Below are 13,344 nucleotides of genomic sequence, written 5' to 3'. Positions count from 1 at the left end.
AAAAAACAGATACCAGGTTTTGTCGCATTTTTTGTGCCAATACCTGATTCTACAGAATAGGACTTTTCTTCCAACACTAAACTTTATCAGCATGCACAAGAGACAAATCTAGCATGCCAAAAATCACAAGAAAACCGGATTTTTTCTGCCAAGAGATCAGGTCTGGCTGTAGAAAAACCGCCTGTGACCTTCCCCCACAGAGCAGCACTGCAGCTGTAGAGTGGATGCTGTACTGTGCGGTTTTGGATTTTCACCCCCATAGACTAGAATGGGCGAGTGTCACATTGGTCAGAGTGCTGGCTGTGTTTCCCACGGATGTCACCGACAATATGGTGGTGTGAACGAGCCTTTCCAGCCTTTCTATAAGCTGTTCTATCTGGCCGGAAAAGAGCCGTCCAGCCGTGTGATCCGACGATGAGCGCACTACAGCCCGGGGACCCAGAGGGCTCAGGCCTCCCTGTGAGTGTGCGGCGCCTCAGGGTCCGTGCCCACCCCATGTACCACACCGGAACGCTCCAGTCCGTCCTCTAGTTCCCGGCGGGCTGTTTACAGCGCTGCTCCCGATAATGCTGGCTATGAGCTGTACTTCCGGACGGTGCTGTCAGACTATGACACTAAGTAGCCCCGCCCGGACTGGACACGGACACACCGGGAGGTGAGCTGCTGCTCTGCACCGTGCAGAGAGGACGGACCGCTCACGGAGCGTTAGTTTCCACTTTTGCAGCCCGGAAAGTAATTGGCGGCGTACATAGTAACAGGTATCTATGTACACAATGAGTGGGGTGATCCTGTGAGAAGGGGCGGATAGATGGATGCAGGGAGGTACAGGCTGCTCCTACTAATCTCTGTACCTCCAGTATAGTCTGGGCATGGGGCATGTCTGTAGGGATGACTGGCAGTACCAGCTCCTGGCACAGGGAGTACCATTACTCTGTCAGTCTGCTTCCTGTGTGCAGGCTACACACCAGCCTATGGCAGTACCAGCTCCTGACACAGGGGGCACTATGTCTCTGACTGTCAGTCTGCTTCCTGTGTGCAGGCTAAACACCAGCCTATGGCAGTACCTGCTCCTGGAACAGGGGGGCACTATGTCTCTGGCTGTCAGTCTGCTTCCTGTGTGCAGGTTACACACCAGCCTATGGCAGTACCTGCTCCTGGCACAGGGGAAACCATGTCTCCGGCTGTCAGTCTGCCTCCTGTGTGCAGGTTACACACCAGCCTATGGCAGTACCAGCTCCTGGAACAGGGGGGCACTATGTCTCTGGCTGTCAGTCTGCTTCCTGTGTGCAGGTTACACACCAGCCTATGGCAGTACCTGCTCCTGGCACAGGGGGCACTATGTCTCCGGCTGTCAGTCTGCCTCCTGTGTGCAGGTTACACACCAGCCTATGGCAGTACCAGCTCCTGGAACAGGGGGGCACTATGTCTCTGGCTGTCAGTCTGCTTCCTGTGTGCAGGTTACACACCAGCCTATGGCAGTACCTGCTCCTGGCACAGGGGAAACCATGTCTCCGGCTGTCAGTCTGCCTCCTGTGTGCAGGTTACACACCAGCCTATGGCAGTACCAGCTCCTGACACAGGGGGCACTATGTCTCTGACTGTCAGTCTGCTTCCTGTGTGCAGGCTAAACACCAGCCTATGGCAGTACCTGCTCCTGGCACAGGGGGCACTATATCTCTGGCTGTCACTCTGCCTCCTGTGTGCAGGTTACACACCAGCCTATGGCAGTACCTGCTCCTGGCACAGGGGGCACCATGTCTCCGGCTGTCAGTCTGCCTCCTGTGTGCAGGTTACACACCAGCCTATGGCAGTACCAGCTCCTGGAACAGGGGGGCACTATGTCTCTGGCTGTCAGTCTGCTTCCTGTGTGCAGGTTACACACCAGCCTATGGCAGTACCAGCTCCTGGAACAGGGGGGCACTATGTCTCTGGCTGTCAGTCTGCTTCCTGTGTGCAGGTTACACACCAGCCTATGGCAGTACCAGCTCCTGGAACAGGGGGGCACTATGTCTCCGGCTGTCAGTCTGCCTCCTGTGTGCAGGTTACACACCAGCCTATGGCAGTACCAGCTCCTGGAACAGGGGGGCACTATGTCTCTGGCTGTCAGTCTGCTTCCTGTGTGCAGGTTACACACCAGCCTATGGCAGTACCAGCTCCTGGCACAAGGGGCACTATGTCTCTGGCTGTCAGTCTGTCTCCTGTGTGCAGGTTACACACCAGGCTTTGGCAATACCAGCTCCTGGCACAAGGGGCACTATGTCTCTGGCTGTCAGTCTGTCTCCTGTGTGCAGGTTACACACCAGCCTATGGCAGTACCAGCTCCTGGCACAAGGGGCACCATGTCTCTGGCTGTCAGTCTGCCTCCTATGTGCAGGTTACACACCAGGCTTTGGCAGTACCTGCTCCTGGCACAAGGGGCACTATGTCTCTGGCTGTCAGTCTGTCTCCTGTGTGCAGGTTACACACCAGGCTTTGGCAATACCAGCTCTTGGCACAGGGGGCACTATGTCTCTGTCTGCCTGCCTCCTTTGTGCAGGTACCGAGATGAGATCCTCAGACCCCTTGTGAGACCATATGCTGGTGCGGTGGCCCTGGGTTCCTCCTAATGCAGGGCAATGCCAGACCTCATGTGGCTGGAGTGTGCCAGCAGTTCCTGCAAGATGAAGGCATTGAAGCTATGGACTGGCACGCCCGTTCCCCAGACCTGAATCCGATTGAACACATCTGGGACATCATGTCTCGCACCATTCACCAACGTCACATTGCAACACAGACTGTCCAGGAGTTGGCGGATGCTTTAGTCCAGGTCTGGGAGGAGATCCCTCAGGAGACCATCCGCCGCCTCATCAGGAGCATGCCCAGGCGTTGTAGGGAGGTCATACAGGCACATGGAGGCCACACACACTACTGAGCATCATTTCCTTGTCTTGAGGCATTTCCACTGAAGTTGGATCAGCCTGTAACTTTATTTTCCACTTTGATTTATAGCATCATTCCAACTCCAGACCTCTATGGGATATTAGTGATTTAAGTTGATAATTTTTAGGTTTTATTGTTCTCAACACATTCCACTATGTAATGAATATAGATTTATAAATGAAATATTTAATTCAGTGATATCCAGGATGTGGGATTTTAGTGTGCCCTTTATTTTTTTGAGCAGTGTATATATATATATATATATATATATAACACGTGCACACACTGTACATGTCAGATAGCTTTAGATACAGCAATGTATGAGACATAGGAGCGTCTTTCTTTAGGTCTTGGGCACCCTGGCACCCTGCCTGTATCACGCTGGGCTTATAAATCAGGCCAATGCTACGTGGTAGTGTAAAATGTATGCAGAGGCTGAGCCCGATCTCACCATGCCGTGAGTGATGGCAGACATTGTAATGGTGGTCAGACATGTGGATTTTAACTTAAGGAGCATATTTTTCAGTTTATTGTTGTACATACATGGATAAATTTGTTGAGTGTTCTTAAATGGAATCACAAATGCAAAATTGTTTCCCAATTATTATTTTTATTATGGAGCCTGTAAAGCTATAATATACTCAGACCGTGTGTTGTTGAGATCTGCTCTTGTTATCTACATTCACCCAGTCCAGTTGGCACAGATTAATAGGTGTCACCAGCACTTCCAGTCCGACACTGGACAGGAGGCAAGATGACTGGGATTCTGTTGTGTAAGATTGCAGGTATTTAGTCTCTGCTCACATCTGCTGTGGAGCCGCAGTCACAGATCTAGGCAAAAATAGTGAATAAAGCAGTGCACTATGCTGAGTAATTTTGTCTTGTAAAGGACAGACCCCATGACGGATTCTCGTCTGACCCTGTTAGGCCCCTTTCACACGTCCGTTTCTCCGGTACGTGTGGTGACAGTTTTCACACGTACCAGAGATGCGTACACATGTAGACCTATTCAAATGAATGGGTCTGTGCACATGTCAGTGTGTTTCCACGGACCGTGTGTCCGTGGGCAAAACATGCTGACATGTCTGATTTTTGCTGTCAGCATTGACGGCAAAATGGCCTGCACACAGAGAATACACATTAATGTCCTCTGTGTGACACGGACGGCCGCCAAGGAAGAAGCGCTACAGTAAACGCTGTTCCCCGGCAGCAGATGCTGAAGCCGGCTCTCATCATTCTCCCCTGCTCTGCCGGCGATTGGCGTGAGCAGAGGAGAATGATGAAAGTTATATTAAAGTCCAAACTATGACAGCAGGTGGGGGCTTTTGGGACTGTTACCCCCATCATCCGACACCTACTGCCACTAATAACAGTGACAGAGGGTGCAGATGATCAGGGTATTCCATAGCCGCCGGCTGCGATCGTTCGGAAATAAATGAATGAAAAACCCGACTTGGGTTCCCCCCTATTTTATTGAACCAACCAGATAAAACTCACAGCTGGGGTCTGGAAACCCCAGCTGTCAGTTTCTGCAAGGTTGGTTATCAAAAATAGAGGGGCCCCCACGCTGTTTTTTAAAAAAAATTATTTTAATAATTTATTACATAGTAACATAGTTAGCAAGGCCGAAAAAAGGCATTCATCCATCCAGTTCAGCCTAAATCCCTACATCTTCCTTGTAAAGAACCTAATAACTGTAAGATAAAATATATTTTTTTAAGATACAATATTGTGTTGTTATATTTAATATTGTATATTATAAATACCGGCGTGGGGTCCCCCCATTTTTGACAACCAGTCTTGCTAAAGCTCACAGATGGGGGCTGATATTCTCAGGCTGGTAAGGGGCCATTGATATAGGCCCCCCAGCCTAAAAACAGCAGCCCACAGCTGCCCAGAAATGGCGCATGTATTAGATGCACCTTTTCTGGCGCTTTGCCTGGCTCTTCCCACTTGCCATGTAGCCGTGGCAAGTGGGGTAATATTTGTGGGGTTGATGTCACCTTTCAGGTGACATCAAGCCCACGGTTTAGTAACGGAGAGGCGTCTATAAGACATCTATCCATTACTAATCCTATAGTTGTAATGTTAAATAAAGACACAGCCAGAATAAAGTCCTTTAATTGAAAAAAAAAATGACACAGACTCCTTTAATGTTCTAAATTAAATTATACTTACTGCCACACCTAATTCCCCGACGCCCTCGATCTCCTGTAATAAATGTAAAATAATAAATCAACAATATGCCATACCTGTCTGTAGTTGTGTCCCACGCCGTAATCCATATCTGGGGGATATACAGTTTTCAACCAGGACGGTGCCAAGAAGGCGATGGGTGTCTTATAGACGCCTTTCCATCACTAAGCCATGGGCTTGATGTCACCGGAAAGGTGACATCATTCCCACAAATATTACCCCACTTGCCACAGCTACAGGGCAAGTAGGAAGAGCCGGGCAAAGCGCCAGAAGAGGCGCATCTAATAGATGTGCCTTTTTGTGGGCAGCTGCGGGCTGCTGTTTTTAGGCGGGGGGTGCCTATATCAATGGCCCCTTACCAGCCTGAGTACAGCAGCCCCCGGCTTTGAGCTTTAGCAAGGCTGGTTGTCAAAAATGGGGGACCCCACGTCGTTTTTTCTAAATTATTTATTTAAATAATTAAAAAACATTGTGGGGACCCCTCTATTCTTGATAACCAACCTTGCAGAAGCTGACAGCTGGGGGTTGCAGCTGGGGGTCCAGCTGTGAGTTTTTTTTGTCTGGCTGATTCAAGAAAATAGGGGTGAACCCACTTCGGGTTTTTCATTCATTTATTTCCAAACTATTGCAGTCGGCGGCTGTGGAATACCCTGATCCTCCACACCTACTGTCACTGTTATTAGCGGCAGCAGGTGTCGGATGATGGGGGTAACAGCCCCAAAAGCCCCCACCTGCTGTCTTTCGGACTTCAATATAATGCTCCTCATTCTCCTCTGCTTGCGGGCAGGGCAGGGGAGAATGATCACAGTCGGCTTCAGCACCAGCGCTTACTGTAGCGCTTCTTCCCCGGCGGCTGTCCGTGTGGTACTGTTGTGGCACACGGTTGCCACACATGTGCCACATGTAGTACACACACAGATATCTCCGGTACCGGAAATAAACGGACGTGTGACAGGTGCCTTCTAGTCACTAGAGTCCTGCAGGCACCGCTGGAGTCAATCATGAGATAATTCCATCACTTCAGTTCATTTCAATATTCTGCTCCTGAACTGAACTATTTAATTAACAAACAGTAATGCGGACACTATTTCTGATGAATGTACAAAGACCCCTGTGCTGGCACAAATGTATTTAATCTGATTACATTGTATATTATGGGGCATGTGCAATATGTATGACGAGAGGGCAGCACTCAGGATATCATTGACTTTCATTCTGACCTTTAAACATGTCAGCAGTTATCATGAGGAATGAACTGGACAAAGTACAGAGTGTCACTTACACATAAGCAGGTATTAGGGCAGCAGATGCAGACTTCCCAGCGACCCTGAGCGTTCCTCTGTGTGATCCCTCCTATACTGGAGCGTGATCTCTAATGAGGACTGTGTGCGGTGAGCCTGCAGAGGAGCACTAATCCAAAAGGTGAGTTCTGATACGTATTCTGCCTCGTTGGGATGTCTGTTTATAAAGCTCCAAGGGTTTTCTGCAGTTTAATCCATTCTATATCAATATGGTAAAGTGATGTCAGGCTTGAAGCCGGTAAAATATTTAGCTATTTATTAAGTGTTTATATCTGTGATTATTGAAATTTCTCCCTCTACTGACCGTGATAATGTTCCTGGAGGAATCTCTATCTGCACAGACCCCATCTGCACAATATAAGGACCAGTTAGACCCCGTTCACATGTCCGTGTTTGCATTACTTGTGACATCTGTTTGTTTGTTTTTCCCAGATACCGCACGTACCCATCATAATCTATTGTGCTGCACTCATGTCTGTGTGTTTGCTGTGTGTCCATTTAAACCACACAGATACATGTCCGTTTTTTACCAGAAGCACGGATGACAAGGGCCAATACAGGTCTATGGGTCCATGTAAAACACATACAGCATATGGATGGCGTCCGTGTGCCTTCAAAGTATAGGGGCATCTTTGGAATTGATTTTTCTTAAGCCATACCAGAAAATGCTGAACCAAAACACTGACGCAACTAGTTTTTCCTGTTCTGGTTTTGTACGGCCACACTAGCGTATAACATGGCCGAGTGGGATGCAATAGAACACTCGGCCCAGTGTTAATCTATGGGGCAGCTCAGATCTGCCATTATTTTCTCATGCCGATTCGACATGAGAGAACAATGGCAGCGAGACTTGGCTCACTCCTACCCATACAAGTGTATAGGTGCATGTGAAATATCGGACTGCAGTCGGATGTCATCCCAGTGCAGTCCGATATTCGCCGAGTCAGGCCATGGAGGAGATGGAGAAATTACTTTCTAGGTCTCCTCCATAGCTGTGCTGGGATTCTCATGCGGGAGGATGGGATCACATAGCACTGACACTCGGCTCCGCACGCAGCAGCTCTGGCTTTGGATGCCATGCGCTGGTGCCATTCCAGCCTTATAGGGAATATGTCATTGGGTTTGTGCTGCTCGGAGTGCGGCATATAACGTATGCCAGGTAATACTAATTGGATTGCAGGCCATGTTTTTTTCCTGCAGCTCTTCCAGCCACAGAAGAGCAGTGAACCTGCAGTTCATAAATCGGTAGACTCTGCATCACCAAAGATAAGCGGAAATTTTATCAGAACTACTGGACTTCATTCAAAAGTATCTCTGAATCCACAGCCCTGACAATCAGGGTATCTGGCTACATAAAACTGCTGACAGATTCACTTTAAGATAGTCTCGTTTTTGAGCACTTTATTCACTAAATCTGTTTGTATTGCCAATATGTAGAATCTTCCTCTCTACAATTGTGAAAATGCTGCTCAGCACTTATGTGCTCTGTAGTACTAGTCTCAGTTCACCTCTGTGCTCTGCAGTACTAGTCTCGGTTCACCTCTGTGCTCTGCAGTACTAGTCTCGGTTCACCTCTGTGCTCTGGAGTACTAGTCTTGGTTCACCTCTGTGCTCTGCAGTACTAGTCTCAGTTTACCTATGTACTCTGCAGTACTAGTCTCGGTTCACCTCTGTGCTCTGCAGTACTAGTCTCAGTTCACCTATGTACTCTGCAGTACTAGTCTTGGTTCACCTATGTGCTCTGCAGTACTAGTCTTGGTTCACCTATGTGCTCTGCAGTACTAGTCTCGGTTCACCTATGTGCTCTGCAGTTCCAGTTTCAGTTCACCTATGTGCTCTGCAGTACTAGTCTCGGTTCACTTCTGTGCTCTGCAGTACTAGTCTCGGTTCACCTCTGTGATCTGCAGTACTAGTTTCGGTTCACCTATGTGCTCTGCAGTTCCAGTTTCAGTTCACCTATGTGCTCTGCAGTACTAGTGTCGGTTCACCTCTGTGATCTGCAGTACTAGTTTCGGTTCACCTATGTGCTCTGCAGTTCCAGTTTCAGTTCACCTATGTGCTCTGCAGTACTAGTCTCGGTTCACCTATGTGCTCTGCAGTTCCAGTTTCAGTTCACCTATGTGCTCTGCAGTACTAGTCTCGGTTCACCTATGTGCTCTGCAGTTCCAGTTTCAGTTCACCTATGTGCTCTGCAGTACTAGTCTCGGTTCACTTCTGTGCTCTGCAGTACTAGTCTCGGTTCACCTCTGTGATCTGCAGTACTAGTTTCGGTTCACCTATGTGCTCTGCAGTTCCAGTTTCAGTTCACCTATGTGCTCTGCAGTACTAGTCTCGGTTCACCTATGTGTTCTGCAGTACTAGCCTCGGTTCACCTCTGTGCTCTGCAGTTCCAGTTTCAGTTCACCTATGTGCTCTGCAGTACTAGTCTCGGTTCACCTATGTGTTCTGCAGTACTAGCCTCGGTTCACCTCTGTGCTCTGCAGTTCCAGTTTCAGTTCACCTATGTGTTCTGCAGTACTAGTCTCGGTTCACCTATGTGATCTGCAGTACTAGCCTCGGTTCACCTCTGTGCTCTGCAGTTCCAGTTTCAGTTCACCTATGTGCTCTGCAGTACTAGTCTCGGTTCACCTATGTGCTCTGCAGTACTAGTCTCGGTTCACCTATGTGTTCTGCAGTACTAGCCTCGGTTCACCTATGTGCTCTGCAGTACTAGCCTCGGTTCACCTCTGTGCTCTGCAGTTCCAGTTTCAGTTCACCTATGTGCTCTGCAGTACTAGTTTCGGTTCACAATGCTAGGCCATGATGTGGCATCTATTGTAATCTAACCTTCGCATCCATTAACAATGAGAGTAGGAGAATTCTGCGACAAAAGGAACATTTTAGACATGGCAAGTATATTTGCCATGTTGTTATGGACACAGAAATCTTTGGGTCTCCTCACCTGTTTTTGTTTTTGTTTTGGCCATGAAATAATTCTGCAGCTTCATTTTTTAGAATTCTGCTTTTGTGCCGTTTTTCTGTTACTCCTCCTAGAACTGTAAACCTAAATTGACAACTGGGCGATACCATTAGGTGGCTGTCCCTTCATTAGAAATGTACGTGTTTACTGAAGCAGACATATCAGGTGAGATGAGATGTCCGCTATATGAATTTTTTAGACATTCTACTGAGCTTTGGGAAACTCTTTATAATATTTAAAGTGTCCCGAAGCCATAATTTGGCTTAAAGGGGGCAAATCCATGAAAACATTATAATACTGTATAAACAGAAGGAGGGTCCTGAGTCTCCTGTTGCCCTCCAGTGCACCATGTCAGTTTGGATTGTGGCACGTGACCACTCCTGCTCTGTATGTGTTATATGTAAACTGCATCCTGACCTAGTGATTGGTGAGGGATCAAGCGCTGAAGCCCCCAGTGATCCTACGTCTAGCACCTCTCCTGTTCATAGATGATACGTGTCTGTTGTCTGATCCAGTTTGGATCTAGTTCCTAACACAGATTACTGTAGGGGGATATTACGCATCAGTTATTAAACCAATAGACAATATAATGAAGAAGAGATGGTCTTTTCAAGAGCTCTCAGCACTGGGTGATAAGTGGGTCCTGAGCAGTCTATGCCATACACTATATGTCTAATGCTCTGGACATATACAGTGGCTTGTGAAAGTATTCACCCCCTTTGGTTTTTTACCTATTTTGAGACATTACAACCTTTTAAATATTTTTGTAATCTGATTTGTGTGTGATGTATCAGCACAAGTGTTGAGCGATACCTTCCGATATTTGAAAGTATCGGTATCGGCCGATACCGGCAAAATATCGGATCTCGCCGATACCCGATACCAATGCAAGTCAATGGGACACAAATATCGGAAGGTATCCTGGATGGTTCCCAGGGTCTGGAGGAGAGGAAACTCTCCTTCAGGTCCTGGGATCCATATTAATGTAAAAAATAAAGAATAAAAATAATAAATATGGATATACTCACCCCTCCGAAGGAGGCGAGCGTCCGCCTCCGTTCCCGAGAATTGCAAAGAGTGAAGGACCTTCGATGACGTCGCGGTCAGGTGACCGCTCACGTGACCGCGACGTCATCGAAGGTCCTTCACTCTCTGCAATTCTCAGGAACGGAGGCAGACGCCTGCAGCGGTGACAGCCAGGGTTCGTCGGAGGGGTGAGTATATCCATATTTATTATTTTTATTCTTTATTTTTTACATTAATATGGATCCCAGGGCCTGAAGGAGAGTTTCCTCTCCTCCAGACCCTGGGAACCATACGCACCACACACGCCGATTCCGATATCACAAAAATATCGGAACTTGCAGTATCGGAATGCTCAACACTAGTCAGCACTAAATAGTCTAAATTAGTGAAGTGAGAAATTAAATGTATGACATCAAATACGGTAGCTAAAAATGCGCATGTGCATATGTATTCACCGCTTCTGGTATGAAGCCCCTAAAAACTTCTAGTGCAAGCAATTACCTTCATAAGTCACATGCTTAGTGAAAGGAATAATAATATATTTGATACATAATAATAATAATCATCCCAATCTCTGGTGATCCCCCACCCCCACCCCAGAGCACTATCAAATCCATTATCAAATGGAAGACACATGGTACTACAACAACCCTGCATGTACGCACATTCTTTACATGAACTGATACAAACCCTCAAAAAAAATGAAATTCCAGGTTGTGAAGTAGCAGAACATAAAAATCATCAAGGGGTGAATACTTTCGCAAGCCACTGTATTACAGGCTCCAGCTGTCATAGACCGTGACATTTACACTTCTTGTAATACTAGGGCACAGGGCAAAGCTATTACTGTCTTTTTTTTTTTTAAGGCCCCATGACTATGACTGGGCAACCTAGTAACCTGGATTATTAGGCAGCTATATATAGCCTGAAATCTGAGACTTGGGCATGCCAGACAGAAGAAAGCAGATCTGCAATTTAATCTTCACCCTCCTCTTCTAAATCCTATCGTTCCTTCAGTTCCCAAGTTCAGAAGCTTTAGAGTGTTCATCACATCCTGTAGGATCATTCCTTGGTTATGTATGAGGGTGTTTTATGAAAAATATATATATTGTAAGGTGGCTGCCAGACGCATAGTGGATGGGAGATATGTATCACAGAGGTGGATGTCCTCTGTGATGTAAAACCTGGAGTAATGCTATAGCACACAAAGTACTAAGTGGGGTTAATTGTCCATGATAGGTCCAGCTGTAAAGAGTTGGGGCGGAATGGCTGCTCACGATATCTCCACCCCTGGGTGTGTGGTTAACATTGTAAAATGGGACCTATTTATCTCACACATGGTTCTGTGTTTGGATGTGTAGACCTCCTGGATTGTGTGGCTTTGCTAAAGGAGTAATAAGCAGGACTCTGACACAAGCAGGCTAGCCAGCACTATTGTATGGACTTCTGATTTATGTGTCACTTTGTGCCAGACAAGGGCTGTGTTTAAGTTTTCCTGTGATGAGATTTGAGAGCTGAAATAAACAAGCCGGACTTGAAATCGGTTCCTGTGATATCTCAGATCGCTCCCACGTGAGTAGCATTATTCTAAAATTATAAATATACTAGATGGTGGCCCGATTCTAACGCATCGGGTATTCTAGAATATGTATATAGCAGCCACATAGTATATAGCACAGGCCACGACATATTCTTGAATACCCGATGCGTTAATACAGGCCACGCAGTATGTAACAGTGGCCACGCAGTATGTAACGCAGCCCACGCAGTATGTAACGCAGCCCACGCAGTATGTAACGCAGCCCACGCAGTATGTAATGCAGCCCACGCAGTATGTAACGCAGCCCACGCAGTATGTAACGCAGCCCACGCAGTATGTAACGCAGCCCACGCAGTGTGTAACGCAGCCCACGCAGTATGTAACGCAGCCCACGCAGTATGTAACGCAGCCCACGCAGTATGTAACGCAGCCCACGCAGTATGTAACGCAGCCCACGCAGTATGTAACGCAGCCCACGCAGTACGTAACGCTACTTTCACACTAGCGTTTTCTGCAATCCGTCACAATGCGTCGTTTTGCAGAAAAAACGCATCCTGCAAAAGTGCTTGCAGGATGCATTTTTTCCCCATAGACTTGTATTGATGACGCATTTGCGACGGATTGCCACACGTCGCATCCGTCGAGCGACGGATGCGTCGTGCTTCTGCGGACCGTCGGGAGCAAAAAACGCTACATGTAACGTTTTTTGCTCCTGACGGACCGCTTTTTCCAACCGCGCATGCGCGGCCGGAACTCCGCCCCCACCTCCCCGCACCTTACAATGGGGCAGCGGATGCGCCGGAGAAATGCATCCGCTGCCTCCATTGTGCAATGCGCTAAACGCTAGTGTCGGAATCTCTCCCCGACGCATTGCGACGGGGAGATTCCGACGCTAGTATGAAAGTAGCCTAACGCAGCCCACGCAGTATGTAACGCAGCCCACGCAGTATGTAACGCAGCCCACGCAGTATGTAACGCAGCCCACGCAGTATGTAACGCAGCCCACGCAGTATGTAACGCAGCCCACGCAGTATGTAACGCAGCCCACGCAGTATGTAACGCAGCCCACGCAGTATGTAACGCAGCCCACATACTATATAGCAGCCATGTAGTATATAACGCAGCCCACGCAGTATATAACAGCCATGTAGTATATAACGCAGCCCACGCAGTATATAACAGCCATGTAGTATATAACGCAGCCCACGCAGTATATAACATTGCCCACATAGTATATAACACCGCCCACATAGTATATAGCAGCCATGTAGTATATAACGAAGCCCACATAGTATATAACACCGCCCACATACTATAAAGCAGCCATGTAGTATATAACGCAGCCCACGCAGTATATAGCAGCCATGTAGTATATAACGCAGCCCACGCAGTATATAGCATTG

General features: G+C 47.6%; 1 protein-coding gene across 3 annotated transcripts in view; it reads left to right on the top strand.

Moving 5' to 3' along the window:
* The first annotated feature begins 206 nt into the window (after positions 1 to 206).
* The window catches only part of PCYT1A (phosphate cytidylyltransferase 1A, choline), a 59,855-nt gene continuing 46,717 nt past the window's right edge, over positions 207 to 13,344 (top strand). Inside the window, exon 1 of one of the 3 annotated variants that reach the window (XM_069727067.1) lies at positions 207 to 758. The gene's annotated coding sequence lies outside the window, so the exon portion shown is untranslated. Of the gene's footprint in view, positions 759 to 6,391; positions 6,538 to 13,344 lie in introns of those variants that run through there. The other 2 variants (XM_069727069.1, XM_069727068.1) reach the window with 2 other exon arrangements.

The sequence above is a fragment of the Ranitomeya imitator genome, chromosome 5, assembly GCF_032444005.1.
Source record: "Ranitomeya imitator isolate aRanImi1 chromosome 5, aRanImi1.pri, whole genome shotgun sequence".
In the NCBI taxonomy this organism is placed as follows: Eukaryota; Metazoa; Chordata; class Amphibia; order Anura; family Dendrobatidae; genus Ranitomeya; species Ranitomeya imitator.
Note: the sequence above shows the minus strand (reverse complement) of the source record. Positions and strands in the feature narration are given on the sequence as shown.